Source organism: Panicum virgatum, chromosome 4N (genome assembly GCF_016808335.1).
Source record: "Panicum virgatum strain AP13 chromosome 4N, P.virgatum_v5, whole genome shotgun sequence".
In the NCBI taxonomy this organism is placed as follows: Eukaryota; Viridiplantae; Streptophyta; class Magnoliopsida; order Poales; family Poaceae; genus Panicum; species Panicum virgatum.
Genome location: NC_053148.1, coordinates 40,992,804 through 41,008,067, shown reverse-complemented (window position 1 = coordinate 41,008,067; position 15,264 = coordinate 40,992,804).

Here is a 15,264-nt window from a genome sequence, read left to right as displayed (position 1 = left end):
GTCGATTGTGGATTCGCGTCTAATGTTCTTTCTCGATATTTATATATAAATGTTACCTCTATCAGTCTTTGCAGTAGCTTTTTTTTTAGATTCCTTACAGTTATTTTATGAGTACAGTCCCACAGTCCTAAATATGGCTAAGTTCTAGTCTGTAAGTTAAGTAAAATACGCACTCGCACCAACACCCGCGTACATTTTCATCATCGCTTCACGTAAAAGAGTTAACCTGGAGTTGAAATGCACTTGACACTTGGGTTTACATATTGGTAAAACTCACTCTCAACTAGCAAAGTGGGTCAACTCCATATACACATGCCATGTCACTCACACTTGGGCCACTAGCGGGTTCATATTCATTCTTGTTGGGCCGAGATGTCACACTGTAGTCTTAGTAGTCTTGATAAGCATTTTTTCCCGAGTGGGTGGGCACAGGGCAGGATATAGTTTTGGCAGTAGATAACTATATATCATATAAGAGAACTGCAAACCGTTAGTGATTTGAAAAGGTAAACTGTCCGGAAAGTTCATATTATTTTAGTCTTGTAATGTATGCTACGTATATTTTTTGAAAAAAAATAAAAAGTATGCTATGTATATACAAGATCACGTGGACGGTGGACAATGTTCTCAGAAGGGGATGCGTGACACGCCCTGAATGCAATTAGGGCACCACTACAAATTGATCTCCTGTCGATCTCTGTTCTTGCAACAGCAACAGTGAGGGACGGAAGCCGATTGTAGCGCTACTAAAAAAACACATTTGTAGAGACTGGTAAAAAAAAATCATTTTTAAGGTGGATGCTGCATCCGCTCCTACTTTTCGCAGCTAAAAATAATTATTTATAGAAACTTGTACGTTATCCACTTCTGAAAAATGCATTTCCAGAGACAGGTCATCCCCTCAACCGCCTCTGGAAATGGATTTTTGGGGAAAGGTGAAGGGTGACCCGTCCCTGCTAATCAAATAAAAAAAAACATTGAAGCAGCTCTCTACAGCCGCTGCGCTCGAGCCGCCGCCGTGCACCACAGCCTCATTTCGAATGTCACGCCACCGCTGACACCTCGCCGCCGCCACGACGCTCATGCCGCTGCTGCCACGCCGAGCTCGCGCCATGCCGTCGTGCCGCCGTGCCCGCACGCTCGCCCGGGTCGTGCCGCGCCCATGCCGTTGCGCCGCCACGCTCGTGTAATGCCCCGCCTCCTTGAGGCCGGGTGCGCTTATATCTGACAGCTTTTTAGGGCATAGACTGCCCTCACAGACCAAAACAAGTCTTTTATGCACATTTTGTTCACGCTTATCCTCAGAGTTTTTTGGAGACTGGCTTTTGAAAAAGAAGTTGTAACTTGTTGGTATAAATATGCTATTAATCCTATTAAGCCCTAAGCTGGGTATCACATCCTCACTCCCTTAAGAGACCGACGTCCTTCTCGGTCAACTCCAAGCCAGGAAGAACCTCTCTTGGCCACGTCCGTGTGTCGGCACATGTGCCACATCCGTGCGTCCAGTGTTAACGGCGCATTCCAGATGCCCATGCACTGACCTGCCACGCGCCCATGAAACCGCGAGAGTCGGCTCTGATACCATTTTATAACGTCTCGCCTTCTCGAGGTCGGGTCCGCTTACATCTGGCAGCTTTCTAGGATATAGATTGTCATCATAGACCAACACAAATCTTTTCTGCATACTTTGTCCTCATTCGTACGCACCGGGAAGAACTTTCTGGTTGGTCACCCATCCTCATTCGTACGCACCGGGAAGAACTTTCTGGTTGGTCACCCATCCCGAAATTGCTCCAGACCAAGCACGCTTAACCTCGAAATTTTTTAGAAACAGACTTTTGGAAAAAAAATTACAACTTATTAATATAAATATACTATTAATTCTATTAAGCCCTAATCTGCGGTATCATAGCTCATGCCACCGAGCTTGCACAGCCGTTCTCGTCCCTGCGGCCCAAGTGCTCGCGACGCCACCGCGCACTCGCCCTGTGGCTGCGCACGCTCGTGGCGTTCCCGTAGGTCCCGCGCCGGACGCTCGTGCGCTCTTGTTGCCCCTCGTGTCGCTGCCCCTCACGGCTGTTGTGAGGAGAGGGAGAGAGCACAGGAGAGAGAGGAGAGCTCACGATGCAGCAACGGAGCACACGCGAGCAAGGGAGAGGCAAGGGAGAGAAGCGTGGAGAGGATAAGATTATGGGAGGGTGAGAGAAGCACGAGAGAGGATAATGGACGTGTTTGGTTTCTGCTAGGAACCTAGCGTGTATGTTTTCCGAGAGAAGAATCTCGCATACATGGAGTACTAAATGAAATCTATTTGCGAAATATCTTTAGGGATAGGTGTAACTTTTCGCGATGAATCTAGTGATAGTAATTAATCGATGATTGGCTACAGTGATACTACAGTAATCATCATCTAATCACGCGGTCAAAGGGCTCATTAAATTCTTCAAGATTCCTAGCACAGGAGTTTTGAAGTTGATTTTATAAACTGGCTTTGTTTGACACTGTAATTAGCAGTCAAAATGTTACTATTCCTAGCACAAGAACGAACCAAACAGAGCCAAGATTGCGGGAGAAGACATCCGGGGACGCGGTGGGGGTGGGCCAGACGATCTTGTTTCAGCCAATGATCTTGCAGACTTACAAAGCACACGGATCGCCACCACACTACTCCCATCTCGCCCACATTTTCAGGGGCAGGTGCGGGTATCACCCGCCCTAAAAAATCATTTGTAGGGGTGGGTGACACTCGCACCCGCACTTACAAGTTTTTTATTTTAAAATTTGTTTAAATGAAAATATAAGGTAAAACATATAAAAAATAAAATTTTTAGCATAAGCCTATCATGATATGTAAAATTTAAAAAGAATATCAAAACCATATTTCAATGTATATAACAGTGAAACTCACACACTCCTCTCTCATACAATTAGAGGTGCTAATGAGTGACCTTTACGAGTACCTCCAACCTTCTTTAGTTTAAAATATTATACTAGTTTTCTAAAATAGAATATCATTTTGAAGAAGTAGTACAAAAATTTGAACTAAAGATGGTTGGAGGTGCCCCTAAAGATCACCCATTGGCACCCCTACATACAACTCAAGGCCTACATTGTGGTTTCCACACTCATAATCAATTTATACTATTAAACTTGTTTTTCATATTTTTCTAGTTCTACAAATACCAATAGGTTTATTGTATAAATTTCACTTTTTGTTGTCTTTTGCTATTTTTTAATTAAATAAATTTTTGAAATAAATTTGAAAATCATTTGTAGGGGTGAGTCACCCTCTCACCCGCCCCTAAAAATATTTTCTATTTTATTCAAAAATTCGTTTAATTGTTTACATATAGCAAAATAAATAAAAAAGTATGTCGTGGGCTTTTTGGGGTACTCACAGCCGGGTGGCGGAACGCACCCGCCTAATCCCAGAGGGAAAGTGCTGAGCGATTAGGCCAATCTAGCTTGGGGGCAAGAACACAAGAACACTCAGGTTTTTGAGTGGTTCGGGCCGCCGGAGCGTAATACCCTACGTCCACTGTGAGGTGTATTGCTCTTGGTGTGAACGAGTCTATCCTCTGCCCCGGGGGGCCTTGAATTCCCTTTCTCTAGCGAGCATCTCCCTTTTATAGACCAAGGGGACGCGTACACAGTCATTCAGACAGGTGGGTCTGACGTGGATGTATAGTATATTGCGCAGAAAACTTTAATGGAGCTACAGCGGTTGAGAATCTCTTCTTGGATACGCTTCATCGCCCTGTCGACTATCTTGACCGAAGGGAGTCTTTATTTGTCCCATCAGCTAGGCGCCCGTTGGGGCAATGTAGCATGCGGCGTAGTCTGTCGAGGCTATCATGTAGGCGTCATAATAGGCGAAGCCGAGCCGTCATGCCCAACTGGCATAGTAGACTGACATACGCGGCGTGGGCGACGCCAGCAACTGCATTGTGCGCCTTGGTAACACGCGACCAATAGTGCAACCTGGCAAAAGCCGCCTCGGGCTCTGCTGTGGCAGTGTGCACTTCCGCCTACCGCTTTGAATGCGGTAGGTAGGCGTGGCTTCCGGTGGAAGCCACGCGGCTCCGCGCGCGTGCCCGCACCTGTGGACATGTGGCGGCTCCGGACCAGCCCAGGCGGGGTGTCGGATAGTATATGGGGATCCGGGACCCGGCGGGGGTCCGGTACTCCCTAGGAGGTCCAGGGCCCCCAGCTGTTTTGGCTGAGGGCTACCTTTCTCCGGGACACGCGGCGCCTCCGGACCTTCCCCAAGCGGGGAGCGGGTCCGGGCCGTTTGCCGGGAGAGTAGGGCTCCGGACCATAGGGGTCCAGCTGCTCGGCCGTCAGTGCGTAGTTAAGGATAACTACGAGACTCTTGCCTAGACACAGTAAGAGGGGGTATCCCAGTCCTGGGTACCGACAAAGTAAAACTTCTACAATATGGTTATTGTGAACTATAGAAACAAAAAAAATATATGTCAAGTATGTTTCAGTGTATATAAAGGTAAAAATTATGGAAATCTCAAAGAACGACTTAGTTATATAAGATACTATATAGTCATAGTTATTTGAGAACTTATAATAACTTTTTGAACATCTAAATGATCTTAAATGAAATAGTTATCAACTACAAAGTTTTAGATCTCATCATTCTCTACAATTTTAATATAAAGTTTGACTTCATCCGAGATCATACGAAAAGGTTATGATTTTTTTTTGCGTGGAACCATATATAGGGGCGGCCATGTCATCACCCGCCTATGAAAATAACGCTCATTTTAAGGGGCGGGTGAGAGGTTGACCCGCCCCTAAAAATACATTTTTTGGAGTGGATCGGATGCTACCACTCTATTTGTAGCAATGGGTAAATTTTGATCCGCTCCTAGAAAAAATTGGAGCGTACTACAAATCGTTTTTGTACTAATGATTGTTGGACATGCATGGAAGAAGACGAGCAATAATGGCTCCTTTAATCCTATTCATTCATCATCAGTCAATTTCACTCTAAAAAATGTATTTTACAACACTCCAGGTATACATGTATCTATATCTATACCTACTTCTAAAGCACATAATGTTTCCATCTAAATTTTTAGTTTGCTCCACCTTGTGTCATTGATAGGTGGAACTCATCCCATCTGCGACTCAGACCAGCCCTCCATCCACAACTCGATCAGGTAAATCTCTACAATTAACACACAGGCAAGTATCCGTATTCGATACTTATATCAATTTTATCCGTAGCAACACACTCCATAATTACGTAGTAACATATACGTAAGGTTAGTAACGGAGCATGGTCCTAGTGGTTTTTTCACAATCCAATTTGACCCTTATACAATTTAGCTCAAAATTGAATAATTACTTATATTAAAGCTCGGCCCTTGATTAGATTGTCTTAGCCAAATTTCAAGATCATTTACCACCCCTACGTATACGTGCACAATTCCATAGGGTATGAGTATATATTTTCTCTCTCACACTTTTAGTTTCTCTAAAACTAAAAAACATGTATAATTACCTTTTCCAAATATTTTTCTGGTTCTTTTTAAACGAACATGACAAGCAAAGAACGATTCCTGACTTAACTCTGTGTTTGTCCTACCTTATGTAATGATATGCTTGTTCGTCTTTTCCTTTTGAATACATACAAATAGCGTTGGGGATTGGTACTTAAACCATCATAGCAATTGCTCTATAACATCGTCCTTTGCCTACGTAATGTCGCCATCAGGTTTAAGTACTGTAAGGTGCAGTGGCAATTTTGTTGTTTTGTTCTTGATACATATGGGTTTTCATGAATGATCACTACATGCACGTGCCAAGCAATAGATGGACGTACGGAATGGGAGTCAACAAAAATTCACTACTACACAAATGGACATTTATCCCCGTTGGTAACATGCAATAATCCCGGTTTCTCGACCGGGATCACCATTCCGGGATTAAATTATATGCGGAGCTCCCTATGCGATAGGGTGGGGCAACTGTCCCACCTACCCCCGGAGTAGCACCACTAGGACCCTCATGTATTCCTCCCTTCCGGCGAGCAATGGAGCAGCGGTGCAACGTCCATCTTCTCCATGAGATCATGACGACACGACAAATAGGGAGAGAAGAAAATAGACCTAATAATAAGCCCAACTGAGTCGGTCCAGTATCCCCGAACCTCTAATTTCCAATACTCGATCCTCACCTCCTCTCGCTTGGTTGCTCGCATCCGCGCCTCCGCCGCAGCGCTGATCACTGCCTCAGCTGGATACCGGTGGCACTCTCGCTGGAGTCCCAACCCCCAACGGTCAACGTCGTGCCATGCCTCTTGTTGCAACTGCAGCTGCAGCTTCCTCGGCTCGACCGGCGCTCGGTCCTGGGCTTCTCGGCACCACTGGGCGTCCGGACCCAAGTGCAATAGCGGGACATTGACGGCCAGTTGCTCTGATGGAGGAGGAGGAATTGGTGGGGGAAGTTGGTCATAGCAACGCCGATGATAGGAGCTAGCCACGATCGTGGGCGTCATCGGGGAGAAGCTGAAGGAGAGTGAGCATCAGGCTCCGCCAAACCGAGTATGCTCTGCCTCAGCAAAAATTCTAGGCCAGCTCCACTACTCACTAAATGTCCCTATCTTTTGTCCCGATGGGTACAACCGGGACAAAAAGAAACTTTTGATCCCGGTTGGTACTACCAACATACCAGGACCGAACGCTGATTAAGAAAATAGATGTTTCACCCTCACAATGCTTGCTGCCGTCTCACTGGCAAGTCATGCATTCTGCAGATGGTACCACCCGAGGACAAACATTTAGCACAAAACTCAACCGAAGAAACAAGAAATCATATAATTTTTGACATTTTCATCATCAAGATAATACAAATGCTTCTCGGTTCTCATAGAATCTTAAACTCAAACTATCTACAACAATACCGCAAACATCCAATCTCCACTGCAATTCCTCCCACAACTGAGAAAAGAACAAGAAAATCAAATCATTTAATGAAAAAAAACACCACACCAGCCAAGGCCCAAGCGGCCGCCGCTCGCCGCAGGCGCTGCTGTCCTTGCTCGCCGTGGAGCTACCACCGCTCGAGCACTTGGCCTAGCCCACCACTCCAGCCGGCCGCGCTCCTTGCCCTCTAGCTCTGGACCTCCCTCTCACCGCACACTGCTCTGATCTGGCCCCCGCCGCCGCCGCTCACCACGAGCGATGTGTTGACACTCGATAACAATTGTTTTTGAGCAATATTATCAAAATAAATGGATAAACTTGCATTTCTTACACTCATGATATTAATTAATCACCAAATTACACATGTCATTGTGGAAATTTTTTAGTGCAGATTTTTTGCTAAAAATGAAGGGCAATCATATCCTTTGATCCAAGGAGCAAAATTTCATCCATTCACATGTGGAGGGCCTACCAGTGACACAAACTGGCCTATTTCAAGGCGAGTCATCAACAAGAGGCACAAGGGACCATGTGTAAGTGTCTCGGCCAAAGGGGAAGGCAGTTGGAGCCAGGCCTTGGTCGGCCAATGGGTCAGGTTGGCCGACGGCCCAGGTGCTCCGCCGACCTTGAGTCTCGACGTGGCAGCTCTTCATTGGTTCACAAAGTCGGTTTCGGGTGACAAAGATGTTGTACTCGGCCGAGAAGCTAGTGGCTCCCTGTTGACACCAAAATCCCGCCGGATGGATTCCCGCGCTCCACGTACGCTAGGTGAAAGCATCTAGGCCCCTAATTCGAGTTTTGGTAATTAATGACAACGGTTTGTGGACTAACAATTTTATTTGAGATGATGAGCATAGGTTGGTCCACAGATGGATGGGATTTTATTGTGATCATGAGACGTTTTGGAGACGTTGTGCCAAAAATGGGCTCAAGGCAAAGGTATAATATAGGGCTTTTCATTTTGCCGGTCATAAGGCGTTTAATGGATGAAATATGACCGGATTTGTTGGATAGATAGCCGTACTATCAAGAGGGGTCGTGTACTCGTGCTTGATGGGTCTCTAGTGCTATTTTGCTCAAAATGTCTAGATGCATGCATGAGGGCTAACGACATGTTGAAAAGTTTGAATATGTGTTCAAATGTGTGCTGACTGCCCAAGTGCGGATAGTCCGGCCCAGGTGGGCGGACGGTCCGCCACACAATTGAAAAACATCCAGAGACTTGTTTTGTCTCTGGTGGGCTTGATAGTTGTAGGGCGGACGGTCCGGCCCAGGCGGGCAGATGGTCCGCCCCTCTAACTCAAAATTGTCCAGAGACATGTTTTGTCTCTGGTGGAAAAGAGAGTTGAACGGCGGACGATCCATCCCTGGGGAGCAGACGGTCTGCTGGTCATTTAAAGATTTTGTCCAGAGACGTTGCATCTATGTTTGGGCTTGATGGTTGAACGGCGGACGGTCCGCCCCTGTGGCGCGGACGGTCCGACAGTCTTTTTGAAAAGTGACCAAAGACGTTTTTTTGTCTCTGGTGGTTTGGAACATATAACCGCGGACGGTCCGCCCCTAGGGCGCGGACGGTCCACCCCTAGGGCGCGGACGGTCCGCCAGGGCTGTAATGGGTAGTTCTGACACACAATCATTGCACTTTGACTCACTGGTTTATAAGGGTGGACAGTCCGGTTTTTGAACCGCGAACGGTCCGCGATTACGTAGAAAAGAGTGTAACGGCTAGATTTTGAGGGGACCTCTACATATACTCATTGGCCGGCCTTGGGGAGGCTCTCTTGGCCATTTGGACTGCATACTTGACTCTTTAGAGCTGAGCCATCCCTCTCTCACACATTCTTGCTTAGAGATTGCATTTTTTTAGAGTGTGAGAGCATCCTAGTGCATTGCATCAAGAGTTTGAGCTTTGAGGCACTAGGGAAACTTTAAGCAAGCGTCATCGACTTGTTACTCTTGGGAGTTGCCGCTCCCTAGATGGCTTGGAGGAGTGGATTTAGTGGAACACCTCCAAGGAGATTGTTGAGGAGCCCCGAAATTGGTTGTGAGAGGTTTGTTCTCACCTCACTGGAGTGGTGAAGATCAACTCTAGTGGAATCGAGGTGTGAAGCGGTTCTTTGATTCAAGCTGGTTCAAGATCAAGAGGTTTCTTGATAGAGGAGCGGTTGATTCTTGGAATCCACCTCAATGTGGATTAGGGGTGACCGGCAAGTCATCGACACCACGGGAAAAATTTCTTGTGTCAAGCTCGGTTAATTCCTTTGCTCTCTTCAATTCTTGTATTTACCTTGAGCAATTTACTTTACTAGAACTTGATTTGTATCTTACCATCCTAGGTTGCAAACCCAAGTTAGAATTAGTAGTAGCATGACGTAGGGTTCTCTTGTGTTACTAATTAAACTTTTCTAGTGTTTGTGATTTTAGTTTTAAACTGCCTATTCAATCACCTCTAGTCGGTGTTCTTGATCCTACACTAGGGTCGAGGAGATCTGCTTCATTCCGGATTACCGAACCAACAGGCGCGCGTTTGGTGCACTAGGCGTGTCAATCAATTTGACCTGCAATTGACAAGGAGGATAAACGTTAAATTCCAGGGCTATCGTCTAGCTAGCCGATATTGATGGCACCAGCTATCGGCTATCGTTCAACCGACCGAGGATAGGCGAGCTAAACTTAAAGCAACATAGCTCGCAAACAATACTTAGATCTAGATGCAAATCGGCCTGTGTGATCAGATCATGAGAAGTAGCTGATCAAGATAGATCTAAGCTGGATAAATTGTGACAAAAACTTAAAACAAACTAGATTAAACGGATTAACCTAGCACAATCTAAGCATATGTCGATAACTTGTGGTAAAAACTTAAAGTAAACCAGATCAAAGGATTAACTTAGTTAGATCTAAGTAAGTACCGATAACTGGTGATAAAAGCAATAATAAGTTAGATTAACAGATCAATTAATCTAATAGATTTGATAACTTTTATCGATAAATTGGTGAACAAGCCAAACCACGCCGGACGGACCTAACTTGCTCGATAACTTGAGCGCTATAGATAGAGGAAGAAGTGATGCCATCAATCTGGGCCAATCTACGCAACTCGACTCTATGAACGTGCTTTCTGAGAAGAACACGTAAAGAGAAAAAGCTACTGCAACTATGGCGAAGCCGCCTACGTGAAAGATAGATGCAATGAATGTAAAGGTTTTTTGTTGGATGTGATTGATCAAAGATTACAAATGACGGAGTTATGCTATTTGTAGCCTAAACCTTGACCCCGTTGGCGATACGGCGAGATTACAACTTGACTATCAAGAAAACAAACTTTTCTAATTTAAAGACACAAAATCTAAAAAATAACTTGCCTTGGCTCCTTCCTTCAGCTACTCCGGCTACAACTCCCATTCAAATCCAAAGGGTCAAATTGCTTATGTTTCCTAAACCTTTCGGCGTCGGCCCATTATCCATCGATAGCTCATCCATCAGATTGACACGTGCTAAAAAACGGTGTCAACACTCCCCTCTATAAATACGAGGGGAGGGGCTCCATTTTGGACACACCAAGACATCCTAAAACACAAAGATGTAGCCTACTTTCACTTGTAAAGGTCTTATGGGGACATCCAAAAACACAAAGATGTAGCCTACCTTCACTTGTAAAGGTCTTATGGGTATAGAGTTCAGGTGTGGAGTAGTCTTTCAAGGTCTTAGGGTCTTCATGAAGTTTTAGTATGGTCTTGTATCGTCTCTTTATGTAATGTCTTATGTTTGTACTAGAGTTTATTTATTTATCTTAGTATGTTGGTTCATGTGCTTGTCCAATGTATGTGATCCTTTCATGGTTAATAATAGAGTTGTTTGTCTTGCATGCTTAATTGAGTAATAAGTTCATGGCATGACATTAGTTTCATCCCCCTGAACCGGTTGCTCTAGAACTAAGATTTCTGATAGAGAAGGATAACCTTGCGCAAGGCTAGAGCGGTAATCGTTAATATAGATGTTGTGTCTAGGTTAAAGGTTACGTTTGAATGCTGCTTTTCTCCACAGTTTGTAGAGGTAACCTGCAGGTAGTGACAGCACTGTTTTGCGCCATCGCCATGTTCGGGCTAAGAAGTAGGAGGTCCATAAAGTATCGTGATGATTTAGGTAGTTCTATCTATTTATCATGAGCGGTCTCCAATGTCATGAATCAAGAACTCAATTTATGATGTGTATGTGTAGACAACACTAATATAAATCATGCTTGCTAATATGAAGAATGTCTCTAGTTACCCTTGTGTGCTCTCTCATCTCTCTACTACCATGAATATTTGTATTTGAGATGGTTCTTGTGTCACACTACCACTCTTTTATATCATTATTTACCCATGCTCAGACTTGGAGATTAATTCGTAGCAATTCTCCCTAATTTAATAATTTCTTTACACTGCCACCTTCCCTGCAAAAAAATAAATGACACCGTGGAATACTCTCGGCTAAAATGCTACAACGATATTCCGTGCATTTTTGGATTTATTTCGTAAACTACGAGATACCACACCTGACAATTACGGGCATTGCTGCCTAGGAACACTCGACCTAGCGGTGTGTTGACGCGAAACGATCACACACCAAAGCCCGAGAGCTCCGTACGCCAAGCTCCGACAGCACTTGATTCAAACCAAGGCGTGCCAGTCAATTTGACCTGTAAATTGACAAGGAAATAGCAAACAGTCAAATTCAAGAGTGTATCAGCTGGATTTCCGAATCACTCTTACACAGCGTATTGGCAAAGCTCTGTCGATGCCGATATGCAACAAGACGGCTAGATCTAAAGTCGACACGTGCCAAATAATAATGTACAAACCCATGAATGTATGGATCTGAACAAAGCTAAGCTTGTAACCAATTTAATCAGCTTTACAAGGTTTATCGTGATAAACAAGGAGCTTGCAGCCGATTAAATAGATCACTAAACTGGGTAGTTTGTGAATAGATCTAAACGAGAAAATAACGATGCGCCCGAGATCAAAGGTTAGATAAATTCGGTAGATTTTGAATAGATCTGAACGAAGCCACAGCGATGCGCCCGGAAGCTAAAGCTTAGATTTACTCGGTAAACGAAGACTTACCAGCAAATCAAGTCGCTCGAATGTGAGGCGTCCTTGATCAGCTTGAAAGAACTCGCTGAAAAAGAAAAAGATGGCGAAGTCACCGACGAGAAAGTAAGTTGCAAGTAGTAAAGTTTGTGTGTTTGGATGTGTATCAATCTTTACAATAGTCGTGGAGCTCATATTTATACCTCACGCTAACACAATCCTAGCCGATTACGACAAAGTACAATCTCTAAGAAACCTATTTCAATAAACGAAAACTCCACCTTTCAAACTGAGACTGTCTCGAATCAAATTTGTCCATCAACGCTGAGACGCCCAATCGGCACCAAATCGTGACCGGTCCCTTTCTCTTGCACATCATCGCCATTTCTCAACTTGACATTTCTTTCCTTCATTATCCTTTTGACGTATGCCAAAAAATGGCGTCAACACATGCCCCCAGTTTCGGAGTGAAATATCCTTTTGCTCCGAAATTATCTCTTAATCATAATTATTTCCTTCAAACGGTTGCCCAAAAAACGCTTCATACCGTTCCTCATATCCAGCGCAAGTGGCTCATTGGTTTGAAATCCTCATCCTGAGGGGGGGTCATCTTATAAATACGTCAGCATACTCTTCCCCCTTTCTTCTTTACAGCTTCTGCATCCAGGCCATTTCTTTCTCTGTTCAGGAACTCATCTGCTCCACCACTTCCGGATCCCCAACTGTATCTTCCTCAAGCATCGAAAGCTTCCCCACTGCTACGCCAATGGCTTGCATCTCCGAGATCCCCTAGGTAAAGTAATTTTCCCCTCCTCCCTTGCGCCACAATTCCAATCTGTGTTTTTTCAATTGTTCTTTATTTCTTTTCCGCCATGATTTCTAGGCCCTTAGGAGTTCAATCATCATCCCTCTTTCTGAACAACCCAGCATGATTTGCTTGGGCCCTATTTGCGATTCTGACCCATCTAGCATAATCAATCTATAAACTGGTAGAATCCCCCTCAAGGCTTCGAACATGACCTCAGATTGGTCCCTTGCCTTTAGATCTTGGCCGAGCGTCACTCCAGGGTGGAGAAATTGGTTCCGCAGTGTAGCAGGCAGTTACCGAGCCACTTGGGAGCAATATGACATTAGCCGATGCCTCGATCTGTCTCTGTCTGAAATGGTCAAGAATGAGCCGATGCTTATATCAGCTTCCTTCTTCTGGTCTGATGCTATTAACGCTTTTCTGTTCGAGCATGTCCCAATGACCCCGACTCTGCTAGATGTCATGATGCTAACTGGCCTGAATATCACTGCCCCTCATCGATCCTTTGATTTCCTGGACAAAGCTTCCTTTAAAATAGAGACCAGGACCATCGATGGGTGGAAAAGGATATGTCACCAAGAACATAAGAACTGGTTCTGTATCGCTCAGGGAACATACTGCCTTCCTCAACATGTGGCTAGAGAAATTCATCTTTTGTGGCAAAACAGCAGGCCCAACGAACAACACCCTGAAGATGGCCGAAACTCTGGCCAGTGGAAACCCAGTCCCCCTTGGCAAGCACCTGCTCAGATCAGTTTATCATCTACTTCACCAAGTATCGATCAGACTCATGGCCGATCAGTCAATCTCCAATCTTGGAGGTCCCTGGTGGTTTATCCAGTTATGGCTGAACATGTATATGCACAAGACTATGAGAATCAAGCTATCAGAAATGTCTTTCCCATCAGAAGAATTCAACGAAGAAGAAGATCCAATCACTCGCCGATGTACCTCCTTTGGCGAAGCAGCCATCATGATTGCCAATGACCCCAATGTCTTTGGCAAAACCGACTTCTTCAAATGCTTCTATAACGGATTTACTGAAGATTCCACTATCTGGTTTGCATACCATGATGACAATAAGGAATATGAAAATCCATTCAAGTTCAACCTTGATTCCTGGAGAAATGATGAAGAAGCCACAAATATCATGAGAGAAACCATATCTCCAAGAATCCTGCCTGCTAACTTTACTTTTGGAAAATGTGCTATTGGCTACGAGTTCTGCTACCCATCAGTAGTAGCCAGACAAGTAGGATTTGTCCAAGTACCACCTTTTCCCTACTTTGTCGATAAGGTACAGGCCAGGAACCCAATCGGCAATGCCCTTGCATACAATTGGCTAAAAAAATTGGAACCCATCATTGACATGACACAGCTAGCCGATTGGCAAGTAGCATCTGTTACCACCATACCATTTGCACAATGGTGGTCAGAGTGGCAAGAACATCTCTTCTGCGGACCATTAAGGATCTACTGCATCGCCTTGAATGAAAATTATCAAGGCACTGACGATGAGGTACGCACATAAATTTCTTTGTTATATTTCTCACCTTATATCACTTCTATGCATTCTAACAAATACTCTTAACAGGCTGATGGTACCTCTCCTCTGATAATCAGAAGAAGCGGACAGCCGATCAAATATTCTCCGCCAACCAACTATCCTCTTATCAGCTATGATGCTCCATCTCTTGTTGATGTCGCAACTGGTAGGAAACGCAAGATGACCAGCACCAAAAGAACATCCCAGAAGACTCAAGGCCCCTCCAGTCATGCTTTAACTATTGCATCGGCACCAGATGCCGATGTTCCAACAGATGCCATCTCTTCTTCATCGGAAGGTAATAGACAACTTTCATTCTTCTTTCTGATTATAATTTCCATCTTACTAATTATACCATCCGGCATTTAAAACATAGCTGCCGAAGATATAAACGAAGAGGACACTCAAGAGATCACTTCCCAAACATCCCCAATGGTTCAGGTAACTTACTTGTCTATTTACCATTCTTTTGACACTATCCTGACATTTACACCTTTTATTCAGATCCAATGCCTTCCCTCCAAAAGAGCTAGGATAGCTCCTTCATTGGTTTAGGTAATACAATTATTTCCTCTCCTTGATTCAATCTCATATCTGACTCAACTTTATTATTTAGCAAACATCAATCGTCACGCAAGAACCACCAGTCATCCCACAAGACGCTCTCCCTGACTCAGATACTCCAGCATCACTACTTGCGTCTTCCTCTGCGCCAACTACTGATGAAGCTCTTCTGAAACAAGTAAGATATCCTTCTCACCCATTATAAACCGAAAAGCAACAACCAGTTGACATTCCCATATTCTTTATCAGGCGCTGGACAGTCCAGACAATAGTCTGTTCTCCTTCCAACTTGGAACAATCAGTGCAGAAGATGAGGCTACATCATCG